We start from the raw sequence: 16,392 nt of genomic DNA, 5'->3' as shown, positions 1-16,392 counted from the left end.
TCATAAACCCCCTTCCTACTTTTCTCTGGACTGCGTGGTGGTAACCTCAAACCAGGCTGGCAGAGTTTGGTACCATCATCTCTTCTGGTGGTCCTGAGAAAATGCAACAGCCCTCCTCTCAGCCACCCCATCAACCAGGATCCTGGACCCTGTCAACCAACCTGCCTCTGTCAGCCATCTCTCGGGCAATTCTTCTCATACTGCGACTGTGAAGCGTTGGTAGCGATTGACCCGGTGCACAGATAGGGTTAAAATAGAGTGCTGGCAGCAGGAATCCCAGAAAATCCAGGCCATAGTGAGTATCTCCACCATTTGTGAGTACAAGATAGTGCAAAAATGGCGCTGTCAAGGCTTGGTGCATAAGTCATCATGTATGTAGTACAGAATAGCACACGATAAGTCATGGAAAGAAACCCTCCCTGAAACTCCCTGAACCTTATATTTAGCTGTTTTTCTTTGTAAAGTTCAGCCCAATGGCGGTTTTGTTTCCCCTTCCCAAACTATTCAACAATAGAGGCTTACAAATAAGATGATGATTCATTTGGTTTATACCAGTTCTTACTTAAGCAATTGAAAAGCAGTCAGAGGGCACGTCCTCACACCAGAGCCTATTTTCCTCTGTAAACTGGTTTGTGATGGCTGTTGGATAAATTGTTCAGTCACCGTCTTTCAATTACATCAAGGCTCCTAATTTGTCAAATTTCCAGTATTTGCATATCTCCTCCACTTTCATTTTATTCTTGTAATGGATAATATGACACATTGCAGGTTCATCATGAACTCTGTCATCTAATGCTGAAAGCCTGCATTGAGTATAAGTATACATTTAAGCCAATTAGAAAAGAAATTTGAAACAGAGTTTATGGCAGTTTAAGCTCATTGCAAGCACAAAGCTTGGTCTGCAGTTAGCTCACCAAAACATTTTAAGAATAATTTGCCATGATCTTGCAGAACTTGCAATGAAACACAGTTTCTGGGCTAGCTGCAAGTCTGCATGAATTTAAGAATGGGTCAAAATTGTTTAAATTCAATTGTTCCTCTCATAAATTGCCAGGAAGATTAGGACAACATATTTGTCCTGTTATATATTGGATTCTGAACTTCTGATTCTCAAAATATAAATCCCAATTGAAAATGCTGAAGTAGTACTAAAATAAGACCAACTCACTGATAGCCATTGTATTGGCTCCAGATATGACACCACTAAGCTGTTAAGCTCCGGGTGAGGAGAAATTCACTTAGCCCCCTCAGTTGGTTGCAACAAGGTTAACTGTGGATACCTTTCTCCCAGACCAGAATGAACTTACGTTTTTAAAGAAACCAATTTAACTAGGTATTCTTGAATTAGCAAAGAGTTAGTTCATTACAATACATGAGAATACCAACACGATACATGCACACAGGTTAGACACAAGAGGTGAGTCTGAAAACAAATGCTTACAAAGAGATATTCGGTTCAGCTTCTAAATTGCTTGCAAACATCAGATAGTTAACTGTTGTGGGGTTGAAGTGGAGGTCAGTGCTTATACTGGCAGTTGAATCGACAATTTTAGAGATTCTTTGGTTTTAAATTGATGGAAGTTCATTTGTGCCAATTCCTTATATAAATTGATTTACATTATGAAAAGTGAGGGGCGTCTCCCTTTCATCATCCTGCTATCCAGCTGACATCTAGTGCTCAGAGTGAGAACTAGGTATTAATCTCAGAAACAAAGGTGACAAGTGCTAATTCTTTAACTGTGCCCTTCATAATATGCTAATACTTGAAAGCAAGCTGGTCCTCTAGTCCCACAAGTCCACTCCAGTACAGCTGAAACTAACTTTTCAACCTAGATTTTTCTACAAAACGTATGTTCAGAAATATTCAAGTTTTGCACGAATAAATGATGACTAATAGGCATAAATAAATTGTATGCTCAATCCTCTAAACTCAGATAATCTTTGATGATGCTATATTTACTGGATGTCACTCAAATCACAAGGTTTTATGCATATGATACACAATAGAATTATCCAAGTAGCTTCTCTGATACTGAACCAGAAGTGCTGACTTCATTATCACCTCCAGTACTTGATGACCAATGAAGACGTGTTCATAACATTGCCAACAAAATTACATAATCACCAGTTAATCCTTCCAAGTTACAACAAGTGCAGGTTATAAGAAGAGAGATTCCTGAACAGCCCATGAAACTGAAAGAAATTAGAACATCTACAATCATTGTCCACAGCTCCAGGCAACAGCATGTATGTAAATTCTATGTTATCACAGCAGTACAGACACATAGCATGCACAAGTTGGGGCTGAAGGGTCTGTATCCATGCTGCATGATGTGGCTTTTTGGGGGTGACGGAAGATCATTTTTGTGGTTGGGGCAGATTTGGGATCTGCATCCTGACCCTACATGTGGTAAAGGTCATTGTGTTGGGATTTACTTTCAGACAGAGCATTAAGAAAGGAAATCTCACTCCTGAACACCTCCTCCCACTGACCAATGCACTTCACACGCACATAGCCCACCCCATGCTACTCTATGCCCTCAAATGTCAGCTCATTTGATACCCATTCCAACGCCACTTCATGCCAAATCAGATCCTCCCTATAGAATCATACAGTACTGAAGAGACCATTCAGTCCAACAAGTCTTTACCACTAAAAATATACCACTACCTATATTAGTCCCACGCACGAGGCCCATCATCTTAAATTTAATGACATGTCAACATTATGCCTCTTATTTATCCTTTAAAGTCAAACTCCCAGTATGTATTTCATACAGTCTTCAGGAACCATGCAATTGCAATGGAAAAATTTGTTTTTCAATGTTTATTAAAATTGAGTCATAGAGATGTACAGCACGGAAACAGACCCTTCGGTCCAACTCGTCCATGCCGACCAGATATCCCAATCCAATCTAGTTCCACTTGCCAGCACCCAGCCCATATCCCTCCAAACTCTTCCTATTCATATACCCATCCAGATACCTTTTAAATGTTGCAATTGTACTAGACTCCCACCACTTCTTCTTGCAGCTTATTCCATACACATACCATCCTCTGAGTGAAAACGTTGCCCCCAGGTCTCTTTTATATCTTTCCCCTCTCACCCTAAAGCTATGCCCTCTAGTTCTGGCACCTCACCACCCCAGGAAAAATACTTTGTCTATTTATCCTATCCTTGCCCCTCATGATTTTATAAACCACTAAACAGTCAACCCTCAGCCTCTGACGCTCCAGGGAAAACAGCCCTAGCTTATTCAACCTCTCCCTATAGCTCAAATCCTCCAACCCTGGCAACATCCTTGTAAACCTTTCTGAACCCTTTCAAGTTTCACAACATCTTTCCGATAGAACTGCACGCAGTATTTCAACAGTGGCCTAACCAATGTTCTATACAACCACAACATAACCTCCCAATCCTGTACTCGATACACTGACGAATAAAGGAAAGCATACCAAAAACCTTCTTCACTATCCTATCTACCTGTGACTCCACTTTCAAGGAGCTATGAATCTGTATTCCAAGGTCTCTTTGTTCAGCAACACTCCCTATAACCTGACCATTAAGTGTAGAAGTCCTGCTAAGATTTGCTTTCCCAAAATGCAGCGCCTCACATTTATCAAAATTAAACTCCATCTGCCACTTCTCAGCCCATTGGCCCATCTGGTCAAGGCCCCATTGTAATCTAAGGTAACCCTCTTCACTGTCCACTACACCTCCAATTTTGGTATCATCAGGAAACTAACTATACCTCTTATGTTCACATCCAAATCATTTATATAAAGGATGAAAAATAATGGACCCAGCACCGATCCTTGTGGCACTCCACTGGTCAGAGGCCTCCAATCTGAAAAACAACCCTCCACCACCACCCTCTGTCTTCTACTTTGAGCCAGTTCTGTATCCAAATGGTGATTCTCCCTGTTTTCCATGAGATCGAACCTAGCTAACCAGTCTCCCATGGGGAACTTTGTCAAATGCCTTAATGAGGTCCATATTGATCACATCTACCACTCTGCCTTCATCAATCCTGTTTGTTACTTCTTCAAAAAAACTCAATCAACTTTGTGAGACATGATTTCCCACGCACAAAGCCATGCTGACTATCCCTAATCAGTCCTTGCCTTTCCAAATACATGTACATCCTGTCCCTCAGGATTCCCTCCAACAACTTGCCCACCACTGACGTCAGACTCCACTGGTCTATAGTTCCCTGGCTTGTCCTTACCACCCTTCTTAAACAGTGGCACCACGTTAGCCAACCTCCAGTCTTCCAGCACCTCACCTGTGACTATCGGTGATACAAATATCTCAGCAAGCAGCCCAGCAATCACTTCTCTAGCTTCCCACAGAGTTCTCAGGTACACCTGACCAGGTCCCGGGGATTTATCCACCTTCATGCATTTCAAGACATCCAGCACTTCCTCCTCTGTAATATGGACATTTATTAAGATATCACCATCTATTTCCCAACAATCTATATCTTCCATGTCCTTTTCCACAGTAAATATTGATGCAAAATACTCATTTAGTATCTGCCCCATCTCCTGCGGCTCTACACAAAGGCTGCCTTGCTGATCTTTGAGGGGTCCTATTCTCTCCCTAGTTACCCTTTTGCCCTCAATGTATTTGTTAAAAACCCTTTGGATTCTCCTTAACTCCATTTTCCAAAGCCCTCTTTACCCTTCTGATTTCTATCTTAAGTATGCTCCTATTGTTTTTATACTCTGAGGATTCACTTAATCTACCCTGTCTATACCTGACATATGCTTCCTTCTATTTCTTAACCAAATCCTCAATTTCTCTAGTCATCCAGCATTACCTATACCTACCAGCCTTTCCTTTCACTCTAACAAGAATATACTTTCTCTGGACTCCCATTATCTCATTTCTGAAGGCTTCCCATTTTCTAGCCTTCCCTTTACCTGCAAACATCTGCACCCAATCAGCTTTTGAAAGTTCTTGCATAATACCATCAAAATTGGCCTTCCTCCAATTTAGAACTTCAACTTTTAGATTCGGTTGATCCTTTTCTATCACTATTTTAAAATTAATAGAATTATGGTCGCTGGTCCCAAAGTGCTCCCCCACTGACATCTCAGTCACTTGCCCTGCCTTATTTCCCAAGAGTAGGTCAAGTTTTGCACCTTCTCTAGTAAGTACATTCACATTCTGAATCTTTCACAGTTTCATATATTTATTAATTCAAACACACTAACAGTGATTGGCAATCTCCAAACACCATCCTACAACTCATCTGCTTTATCCTTGATCATAACGTCTTCGCCTTTGACAACCAGTTCTTCATCCAGACACATGGAACAGCCAAATTTGCACCCCAATATGCCAACATTTTTATGCACAGGTTCGAACAAGACTTCTTCTCTATGCAGGATCTCCAACCAACATTATACACCAGGTACACTGACGACAATTTCTTCCTCTGGACCCATGGCGAGGAGTCACTGATAAAACTATACAGTGATATCAACAAGTTTTATCCCACCATCAAACTCACCATGGACTACTCTCAACTATCTATCTCATTCTTGGACACATGTATCTCCATCAAGGATGGACACCTCAACACCATACCCACAGACAACCTCACAATGCTACACTTCTTCAGTTTCCACCCAAAACATATTAAAACAGCCATTCCCTATGGACAAGTCCTACGCGTACCTGCTCAGATGAGGAGAAACGTGACAGACACCCGGAAGTACTCAGGGATGCCCTCACAAAAACGGGGTACAATGCCCAACTCATCAACTGTCAGTTCCGATGTGCCACAGCAAGGAACCAAAATGACTTCCTCAGGAGACAGACACGTGCTGCAACCAACAGGGTACCCTTCGTTGTTCAGTATTTCCCAGGGGCTGAAAAACTACGCCATGTTCTTCGTGACCTGCAGCACATTATCAATGAGGATGAGCACCTCATCAAGGCCTTCCCCACACCTCCATTACTTGCCTTTAAACAACCGCCAAACCTCGAACAGATCGTTGTTCGTAGCAAGCTGCCCGGCTCTCAGGACAACTTCATACAACCCTGTCACGGTAGGCGCTGCAAGACGTGTCAGAGTGTGGACATAGATACCAGCATTACACGTGGGAACACCTCCCACCTTGTACATGGCAGGTACTCATGTGACTCAGCCAACGTTGTCTATCTTATACGTTGCAGGCAAGGATGCCCGGAGGCATGGTACATTGGGGAAACTGAGCAAAGGCTACGACAACGGATGAATGGGCAGCGCACAACAATCAACAAACAGGAGGGTTCCCTCCCAGTTGGGGAACACTTCAGTGGTCAAGGACATTCAGCCTCGGACCTTCGGGTGACCATCCTCCAAGGTGGACTTCGGGACAGGCAGCAGCGAAAAGTGGCTGAGCAGAGGCTGATAGCTAAGGTCAGTACCCATAGGGAGGGGCTCAACTGGGACCTTGGGTTCATGTCACATTACAGGTGACCACCATTGCACTACACACACACAGATACTCCTACACACACACACACACAATCTCACACACACACACACACAGGCACTCCTATACACACATACACACATATACACAGACGCGCACACAGACACCCACACACACCCTTACAGACACACATACTCCCAAACTCTCACATGCACCCCCTCATAGACTTAAGACACTCTGCACTCACTACACACACACACACACACATTCTCACACTTTCAACCCTCAACCCAGACAGACAAAGACCCACATGCACACATATATTTTGTGGGATGAATTTGTACTTGCAGGGTTACATTGTACTTTGCTCAAAAACTGCATGAATTCATGTAAAACTCCGTTATCTCACCTTTTAGATTAGAATCAATCAAAACATCATGGCATAGACAGAGAACACAGGGGGCTAACACCTTCAACATATTGTCTAGCTAACACCACTGTTAACAGCTCACCTGAGAATGCAACTTTTTTAAAAAAAGGTTTTGTGATTTACACATGAAAGAAGTGAAACTATCACGGTATTCTAACAGATGAAAGGCTTCACAGACAATCAATTTTTCAATGTATAATTTCAGTTATATCACACTGTAAATTTTTGCTATAAATTCTGTGTGTTAGGATTGAGCCCTCCATTACCACCTGATAAAGGAGTGACGCTCCAAAAGCTGGTGTGCTTCCAATTAAACCTGTTGGATTATAACCTGGTGTTGGGTGATTTTCAACTATTTTATGACTGTGAGACTAACAATCAATCAGGAAATTACACCTGAGACATATACTGTTATTAGACACTCTTCAATACTTTGACTATTTTTGAATCAACTGGCCATTGATAGCTTTCGAAATGCAGCCAAACAGTTTTCATATGCAATAACTACCATAGCTAAAGCTTCCAGATATTTGGCTTGAAAGGTACAGAATATAATTGAATTATATCCCCTTTGATTTCAAAGCACAATGCCTCAATGCTTATCAATCAAAGAGAAGAAGCAATATATATTTCCAACATTCAAAAGAAGGGTTTTATTAATGTCTGGAGTAGCTAATCAATTTATTCCACTGTACAAAATATGATATTAGCGGTTGAGAGGTCATTTTATTCTTTTTCATTTTTACTGCATTTTTGCACTTTCACCAATGGAAAAGGTATTGCAATGCATGACTAAAATTGACCATGGTTAAAAATCACACAATATCAGGTTACCGTCCAACATGTTTATTTGGAAGGACTAGCTTTCAGAGAACTGTTCCTTCATCAGGTGGTTGTGGAGTATAGGATCGTAGAACACAGAATTTATAGCAAAAGTTCTGTGTCCTACAATCTTATACTCCACAAACACCTGATGAAGGAGCAGTTCTCTGAAAGCTGGTGCTGTGTGATTTTTAACTTTGTGCACCCCAGTCCAACACTGGCAGCTCTAAATCAAAATTGACCATTGTTGTGTAAATGAAATTACCTTTGCAGGACAGATCCTCATAATAAATTATTGCATTAAAACACATCTACACCACAGTACGGAATCTAACAGGGATTCAAACAGGCACTTGAAGTCGTCAAAACATTTTACTCTTACTTTCAGAAAGTTCCCAATTCCTCAGCTAGCTTCCCATATTGGTCAGGAATGTTTGACTGAGATTTTTTTTCAGGGCTTCCAAAACACACATTAGCAGACAAAAATCACACGTGGGAGGAAATATAATTATCTTTTGCTTTACATAATGAAGGACCCAACCTCAGAGGAAGTACAGATATGTTTTGCACCCAAGACTTTACGAAAAATGACATGGAGTCAAGAAGGCTGAGGAAAATTGATTCTCCAGCCAAAAGCCCTATGTTCAACATTTTGTGACTAATTCAAATCTTTAGTAGGAGACAAAAATCTAGCCAGAAGGTCCTTCAGTCCATACAAACTCAGAAATTGCCATAAATCCCAAAGAAAAACCCAAATTGCAGTGAAAAAGGATTGAGAGGTCACCTGATTCTGCTAAGACTGTTATAAATATTTTACAAGCTTAATATTCCTCTCGTCATCAAATATAAACTATCATTGTGATAAGCCCTTCATACCAAAGTAAATATACCTAAAATACAGTAATTTGCAGCTTTCATATTCTAAGACTTCTAAGCATTCTGAGCTTGAATATCAGGCGTTTAATCAGAACACTGTTTGAAAATCATTTTAATTCTAACATAATAGTGCACTGCCAACTCCAATGTTAAATCTGACCAAGTGCACAGAGATCAGTGGTTGGTTGACTTTCAATTTATGAAGTTGACCTGAAATTAATTAACACATCACAAAGAAGCAACAGACCCACAAGAACATAAAATACTACAGGCTATGCAGAAATATACAAAAAAAATTCACAAGCACTTATTCAACTGTGTGTTATATTTACCTCAAATTTTGCCTTCCTCTCTCCCCTTTCTTCCAGAGAAATTCCACTTAATGTTACATTACCAAGGTAAGTGGACAGCTTGCAGTAACATGTCCTCAATTTCTCACATAAAAGTTGAGACATTGAGATGAGGAAAATTGGTATGACCCACTTAAAAGTAGGGACCTTCTTGGGGTGCAGTGGCAGTGTCACTATCTTTGAATTGCAAGACTTGGGTTCAAATCCTAACGGTCCAGAGATATGCCATAACACTTCTCAACAGGTTGATTAGGAAAAATAGGTCAATAAAATTTACCACTCAAAGCTAGCCTGCACTGTCCATCTGACTGCAGCAGGAACTGTAAGTGATTACTAAAGAGCCTTTTTGAACGGAATGTGTGTACACAATGTCAAACCAAATGACAGCATGCCGCAAAGTTCTCTAGTGCAGTCCTTGAGGCCTTACAGATGGAAGTTACTAGGTAAAGCTAAATATGTCGTCTTGACAATGAGCCAGCCAGCCTCCATGAGACCCTGAGAAGGCAGTTGCCACAGAAATACTGGATTAGTGGTGCTGGAAGAGCACAGCAGTTCAGGCAGCATCCAACGAGCAGCGAAATCGACGTTTCGGACAAAAGCCCTTCATCAGGAATAAATGATGAAGGGCTTTTGCCCGAAACATTGATTTCGCTGCTCATTGGATGCTGCCTGAACTGCTGTGCTCTTCCAGCACCACTAATCCAGTATTTGCTTTCCAGCATCTGCAGTCATTGTTTTTACCTAGTTGCCACAGAAAACCAACACTGTTAATCCATACAGTCAAGCCCCAATATCTGGGATACAATTCAGGAAATAAAGTGTGATTTCAGGTCAGTGAAGCAACTTCAAATGTAATATTCTGACAAATAAAGTATTAACATCACTGGCAGCTCCATTCATTGCCTCCCTTCCCCTCCACACCTCACCCCCATCATTCATTTACCAAAAATTTCCAACAAGCACAGGTCATATTAAGCTTTAACTGCCTCACCTCATCTTTATCCAGTTAGCATTGCTCAATACCTCACCTTTCAATTTGTACACATTGTCAGCTTTCTACAATAGGCACATCACAATACAATGTGATCACAATACAATACATCACAATACAATACAATCTCTCGTAGGACATATTGACATATAACCTCGGATAACAGCAGCTAACTGCCAGCGTCACATATAGTTGAGAGATTAAGGAGTTAAAATATTAAAAGTTTGAATGGAAGCTTTTCTAAAAAAAAGATGTAATTTGTAACAGATTTCCTTAAAATCTTAACACAGCTGGGACAAAACCCGAGAGAACTAGACTGGCAATTTAAACATGCTGCTCCTGCACGTGTGCTATCCTTTCAGGGATGGTCAGCCCGATTCCATCCACCCCTGTCCCCCGATGGAAGATCTTCATGAGCTATTGTAAGATGGTGGTGACAAGCTGAGATATTTCCCAAATGAAACTACCCACTGCAAAAATAAAGTCAAGACTCTGGTGCAGCAGTGCATTGCGTTTCATTTTACAATGCGTAGGGCAGTAATAATAAAGAAATGCTCACCTTTCACCTCACATTCACCATCTTAGATACTGGCAGTGCATGGTAACATAGAGCTTCCATCATTTGCTGATCTCTCTGAAGATGACGGCATTCATCGCCCCACAACTGCTACTCCACCCTCATCACCCAGCCAACTGAGACTGCTATTGTACAGGTTAACTGCTATTGGATCTTTTAAAGCCACAACCACTCCATGCTGGTATGCGCGCCTTCCATCAGCCATGGTGCAACAACTGGATTAGGACAGCACTAAACAATACAAGGCATAGTAGGGTCTACCAGAATGACTCTAAGGGAATGCACAAGAGTGATCAATTGATGTTTATATGGAACATTGGTTGGCCTGTTGGTAAAGTTGTTTTAGAATTGTTACATTGTGGTAGCTTCTATTGCAACATTGCAAATCAAGAGCATGTTGTAGCAGTCAGTGATAGCGAGGTGGAGTGCAATTCCTGCAGAATTGGGGATTTGAGAGGTACTCAACAGAGTTACATTGACTGGGTAATCAGAGTCAGCCATGCTGGAAAAGGGATTTATTGGTTCCCTCCTCCCTTTCCCTTCCTTCTCAGCTCCTCACTATTTAACTTAAGGCATAAGCCGTGCCCTCACAATATTGAAATTGTCCAGGATACTAGTCAATGACTAATTTTGACAAACATGCCATCAAGTACTACAGGGTTCATCCAGAGTGGTCTAAGCTGTGGAACTATTGTTTGAGCATGATGAAAATTTGTTTCATGGTGTTCTGTGGAGTATATGGCTCTCATTATATACATGCTGTCCGTCTCCTTTGCAAAATGAAAATCTCACTTCAACCTCAGCCAGAAAGTGTAACAGCAATCTCTCCTAAAGACTCTGGATGGACACGGCCTCCCGCCAAGAGTCCTTCGTAAACTTCTCCTCTTGCCTCTATGGATGGATTGTCTTCTGTTCTGGGACAGAAATTACAGAAAGCACACTGAGAGCAAGTGCTCTGCCCAGAACTCTCAGACAAGAGCTAAAGCCTTCTCTATGTGCAGGACCACTCAGGTGCAGAAAATTTAAGCAACTCTGCATATTATTAAGCTCTTCTGAATCTCAAATAAACCAGTAGAAATTATTGAGCTATTTGAGTGGTTGATAACCTCTTCAAATAGCACTGATGAGAGGTACTTCCTGTTGTTGACAACACGTTTCAGTGTTTGTGCTTAAGAGAGGGTATTATCGGCAATGGTACGGTTGAAAATGGCACCATTAGTGTCAAATTAGCAGTATTCGATGATGGTACAATGATCTGCTATTGTATGCTTTCAGCACTAGTCTTAAGACTAGACTACTGACTTTTAAAAAAGGCACCTAGTGTGTGCCAAGTGAAGGGCCACGAGTTCAGCAACACCAAATCGGAACCTAAAGCACTGAAACTGCAGGCATTTCTGAGCTGAATTTTGCAGGCTCAATGTTGGATGCTTATTGAATAAGTAACCAGCCCAAGCAGACTGAATCACATCTTTACTTAGGATCCGTCTAAATTTTCTTTGCAGAACCACTTGATGGGAATCCAGAACTCAAACAGATCTTCCCTGCCTCTCAAAAAGCATCAAGCCGAACAATTGTGCCCCCAGCAGCATTTCCCAAGACCAGCCAACTCAGCACTGATCAGTTTGCTAACCATATGGTTGATCTACACTCAAGCCTTGCTTTCTAGCATGTGTCAAGTCTGTTCACTAAAGGGTGGCATTATCAATTCTCTCCTTTTAAAAGATTAATTATATATTAATGATCTGGATGAAGGGACTGGGGGCATTCTAGCGAAGTTTGCCGATGATACGAAGATAGATGGACAGGCAGGTAGTACCAAGGAAGTGGGGAGGCTGCAGAAGGATCTAGACAGTTTGGGAGAGTGGTCCAGGAAATGGCTGATAAAGTTCAATGTGAGCAAATGCGAGGTCTTGCACTTTGGAAAAAAGAATACAAGCATGGACTACTTTCTAAACGGTGAGAAAATTCATAAAGCCAAGGTACAAAGGGATCTGGGAGTGCTAGTCAAGGATTCTCTAAAGGTAAACATGCAGGTTGAATCCATGATTAAGAAAGCGAATGCAATGTTGTCATTTATCTCAAGAGGGTTGGAATATAAAAGCAGCGATGTGCTACTGAGACTTTATAAAGCTCTGGTTAGGCCCCATTTGGAGTACTGTGTCCAGTTTTGGGCCCCACACCTCAGGAGAGACATAATGGCGCTGGAGCATGTCCAGCGGAGATTCACACGGATGATCCCTGGAATGGTAGGTCTAACATATGAGGAATGGCTGAGGATCCTGGGATTGTACTAATTGGAGTTTAGAAGGTTAAGGGGAGATCTAATAGAAACTTACAAGATAATACATGGCTTGGAAAGGGTGGACGCTAAGAAATTGTTTCCTTTAGGCAGGGAGACTAGGACCCGTGGACACAGCCTTAGAATTAGAGGGGGTCAATTCAGAACAGAAATGCGGAGACATTTCTTCAGCCAGAGAGTGCTGGGCCTGTGGAATTCATTGCGTGAGTGCAGTGGAGGCCGGGACATTAAATGTCTTCAAGGCAGAGATTGATAAATTCTTGATGTCACAAGGAATTAAGGGCTACGGGGAGAATGCAGGTAAATGGAGTTGAAATGCCCATCAACCATGATTAAATGGCAGTTTGGACTCAATGGGCCAAATGGCCTTACTTCCACTCCTATGTCTTATGGTCTTATGGTCTTAAAGTAAAGCCAATCTTTAAAATGGCATGAGCTCAACATTTCACTGTGCTCTGATTGGTATTAAGAATTACTTCAAATAACATGAACAGAAAACTATTTTCTCAGTAAGACACTTTACCAGTTATCACTCTCACCACTATGAACTTCAGATAAACGTTTAATTATTTTCTTCATATAGAGGGTGTTTCATAAAGTTATCTTTATAATTTGAAACTTGATCTGGATTACAGAAAAAACAAGATAGATTCGACTTCAACTTTCTTTAGGAAAACATCTGTTTTAATTCAGATTGAAAAAGTAATGAGTATAATTAATAAAAATAACATATATCACAGATACTACAAGTTTGAAATAAGAACAAAATGCTGAAAAAGACAGGCAGACAGTTCTCAAGATGAACAAACAAATATTCGAACAGTTTGTCACTGTATTCTTATGCTTTGAGGAAGGATAACAGGAGGATCTTGCAAGACTTCATAGAGTGTATAGATATTTTCTATTCAGCTTGTTCAGAGATGTTATGACACATCACTGGAGCAGGTGGGACTTGAACTGGGCCTCCTAGGAGAGGTAGGGGGACTATCACTGCACCACAAGCATCCACCCCCATTCAAACCAAAATACTGGAAATAATCAGCACATCAAACACTGTGAACATAGGAAAGTGGGTCCAACATTTCAAAGCATTGATGTAAAGAATGACTGAAAAAACATTTTGATTCAGATAGATATATTTATACATATTTCCTTGTGTATAATTATCAAATGCATTTTTTGTTCTTAGTTCTTTGCATTTCTCTGTCAAGTTAATAATAATGGTCTCATTATCAATCTCTTATCCATTTGTGATTAACTACAAATATTAATCTGTTCAATTCAGTAACAGACATTACAAGTTGTGAAGCAAATATTACAGGAAGCCAACTGATATGTGTTTGTGCAGTCTACATACCCGAATCAGACTAAGTGCCATGCAGAGTTGCAACACTGTCATGCAGATAAAATATCCCCTCTTTACAAAAGGAGGTTTAATTCATGAGACTATGAATCCCAAAAACATATTTGCTAAAAGCACAGACCTTGTAATGGTGGCATGTTTGGAGTTACAGTTGATTTCTCACAGTCAGTGATAATGTCTGTCATTCCTGTTTATGCTGCCCAGTTTTTCTTTCAAGGGATGCAATTGATGCTCCAGAATTTATATACCCTGATGCACTACTGCCAAGTTTTTTCCAGATTTACTACTGGCTCATTTTGTTCTCAAGCTATTTTAAATGGCCCAAATCTCATTGACATTTAACATTTTGTTCTTTAAGACCTGCCAGCTTATTTTGAGGCATTTCATTTTCAGCCCTATATTCTCCAAACCTTATCAAAATTTCAGCCTTCTGTTGATTAAATATATTTTCTCCTTCATAACCTGCTTTTGACATCAACTTCAACCTTTTTCTTTTTTGGTTTTTTTTGCAATCCATATCTTTTATTTTTTGCATCACTAGTTGGTTGTTTTCCTCTATGTTCCACTTGAATTCTTTCAGTAAAGCATAAGTGCTGGCAGTTACTTTTGATAGGATTGTCTCATGAATGATTTACAGTTTCCTGTAAATACTACACATCTCCAGCTGTTTTAGTAGATCTGTAATTTTCTCAAGCAATGTTTTGGACTGACACCAATGCTTCTGTAGCTGCTCCTATTGAGCTTGATATAGTTTACCAGCGAGATACTACAGAACTCTCTATAAATTGACAATCTTTTGGCTAAATTGGTAATAGAGAACATAGATCCTCTTGCTTCATTTCTTTCTCTTCCAGAGCTTCAATTATCTTTATAGACTGAGCAGCAGTATCCCTGAAAGACGTAACCATCTCTATTCTTGATTTTGAATTGATGCTGACCCAGTAGGTCAGCCATTTCCTCTTCAACTTCCATTTCTTTGTTCACAAAAGAGAGTTGAGATCTTGGTTCCACTCATTCAGAAGAAATGAAGTATTCAGTTCTTCCTTTGCATTAATGACTTAAAATGTTTTTTTTTAATAGTGTGCTGCAATAGTTCTGTCACTGATGTTTGACTGATTGCATGGATTATAACTACTGCCAGATCATAGCATGCTGGTACACCTACAATTGCTGATCCAGCAAGGTTTGTGATGCAGAACATCTGTGACATCCAGGAAGATTAAGTGTACTTGCAATTCAGCACTATTTATCCTGCACATTTATTGGTGAATAATTTGATCTTTGTAGGGTTTGTCATGGCATTCCATATCTGTGGATGCATGTTATTTTAGAATTAACAGAGGCTGTCTATTGGTACTTGAATCTGTGTCCTCTTAGTCAATAATGAACAGTCACCAATTTTCAGAGGACAGTTAATTTGATCTCTTGCAAACAATTTGGACAGTGTGATGTGCTGAAGATTGGGGTTCCTTAAATTAAAATTGCCTACTATTTACCATTAGCGGGCTACTTTGTTTTCAACAGTATTACAGCTATTACAACAGTAATTAACTTTCTAAAATCCTAGCATATAAAAATGTGAGGTCACAATATCCAATGAACCAGCATCAACAACAATAGACACTAGATTTATCTTACAAAGTTAATTGTTTTGGAAAATAAGCAGCAGGTGCTGTTAAAAAGAATGGCAAATTAATCCACAGATAAAGGTGAGTAAGGGGACTATAGCCATTCAATATCATTCAGTGATTGCTACATTTTGAGATCGCCCAAATACTGAATGCAGCAGAAGTGAGAATGAAAATGTTGCAAGATGAATCCTCACCGTTGCTCATAATGTTGAATGAGCTATCTGCTCAAGTAAAGAACATAGACAACTGTCACCAAAGACCACCAAAAACGACCTAGAAAAGCTGCATGATATCAGAGATGTAAGAGTGCACTACCTCAGGTGCTCTATGTCACAGAATCGATTCAGGATCAGCGAAGTATTCTCATCTATCACGGGTCGCATATTTCCTTTCTTTGCCTAATTAATTAATGTACCATAGCTAGACTGCTTCTCCTTAACAAACTCAGTAAATTAACAGACTATATTTTTTGTTTACAAATTGTCAACTGCCAATATTAAATCACTGTGAATGCATAAAGTCCTTAAAATCAACACATGAGAATGATGTCTTCCTCAAAATGGATAGTGTGAAATGTATGTTCATCAATCTTTGTTTTGTCATGTATTATTCAATGAATAAACT

General features: G+C 40.3%; 1 protein-coding gene across 4 annotated transcripts in view; it reads right to left on the bottom strand.

The window, feature by feature from the left end:
* Nucleotides 1-16,392, bottom strand: part of dgkb (diacylglycerol kinase, beta) — an 801,318-nt gene that overhangs the window by 415,715 nt on the left and 369,211 nt on the right. The gene's annotated exons all lie outside the window — the stretch shown is intronic.

The sequence above is a fragment of the Chiloscyllium punctatum genome, chromosome 8 (genome assembly GCF_047496795.1).
Source record: "Chiloscyllium punctatum isolate Juve2018m chromosome 8, sChiPun1.3, whole genome shotgun sequence".
NCBI classification, from domain to species: domain Eukaryota; kingdom Metazoa; phylum Chordata; class Chondrichthyes; order Orectolobiformes; family Hemiscylliidae; genus Chiloscyllium; species Chiloscyllium punctatum.
The sequence above is the reverse complement of the archived record's forward strand: the minus strand, read 5'-3'. Positions and strand labels throughout refer to the sequence as shown.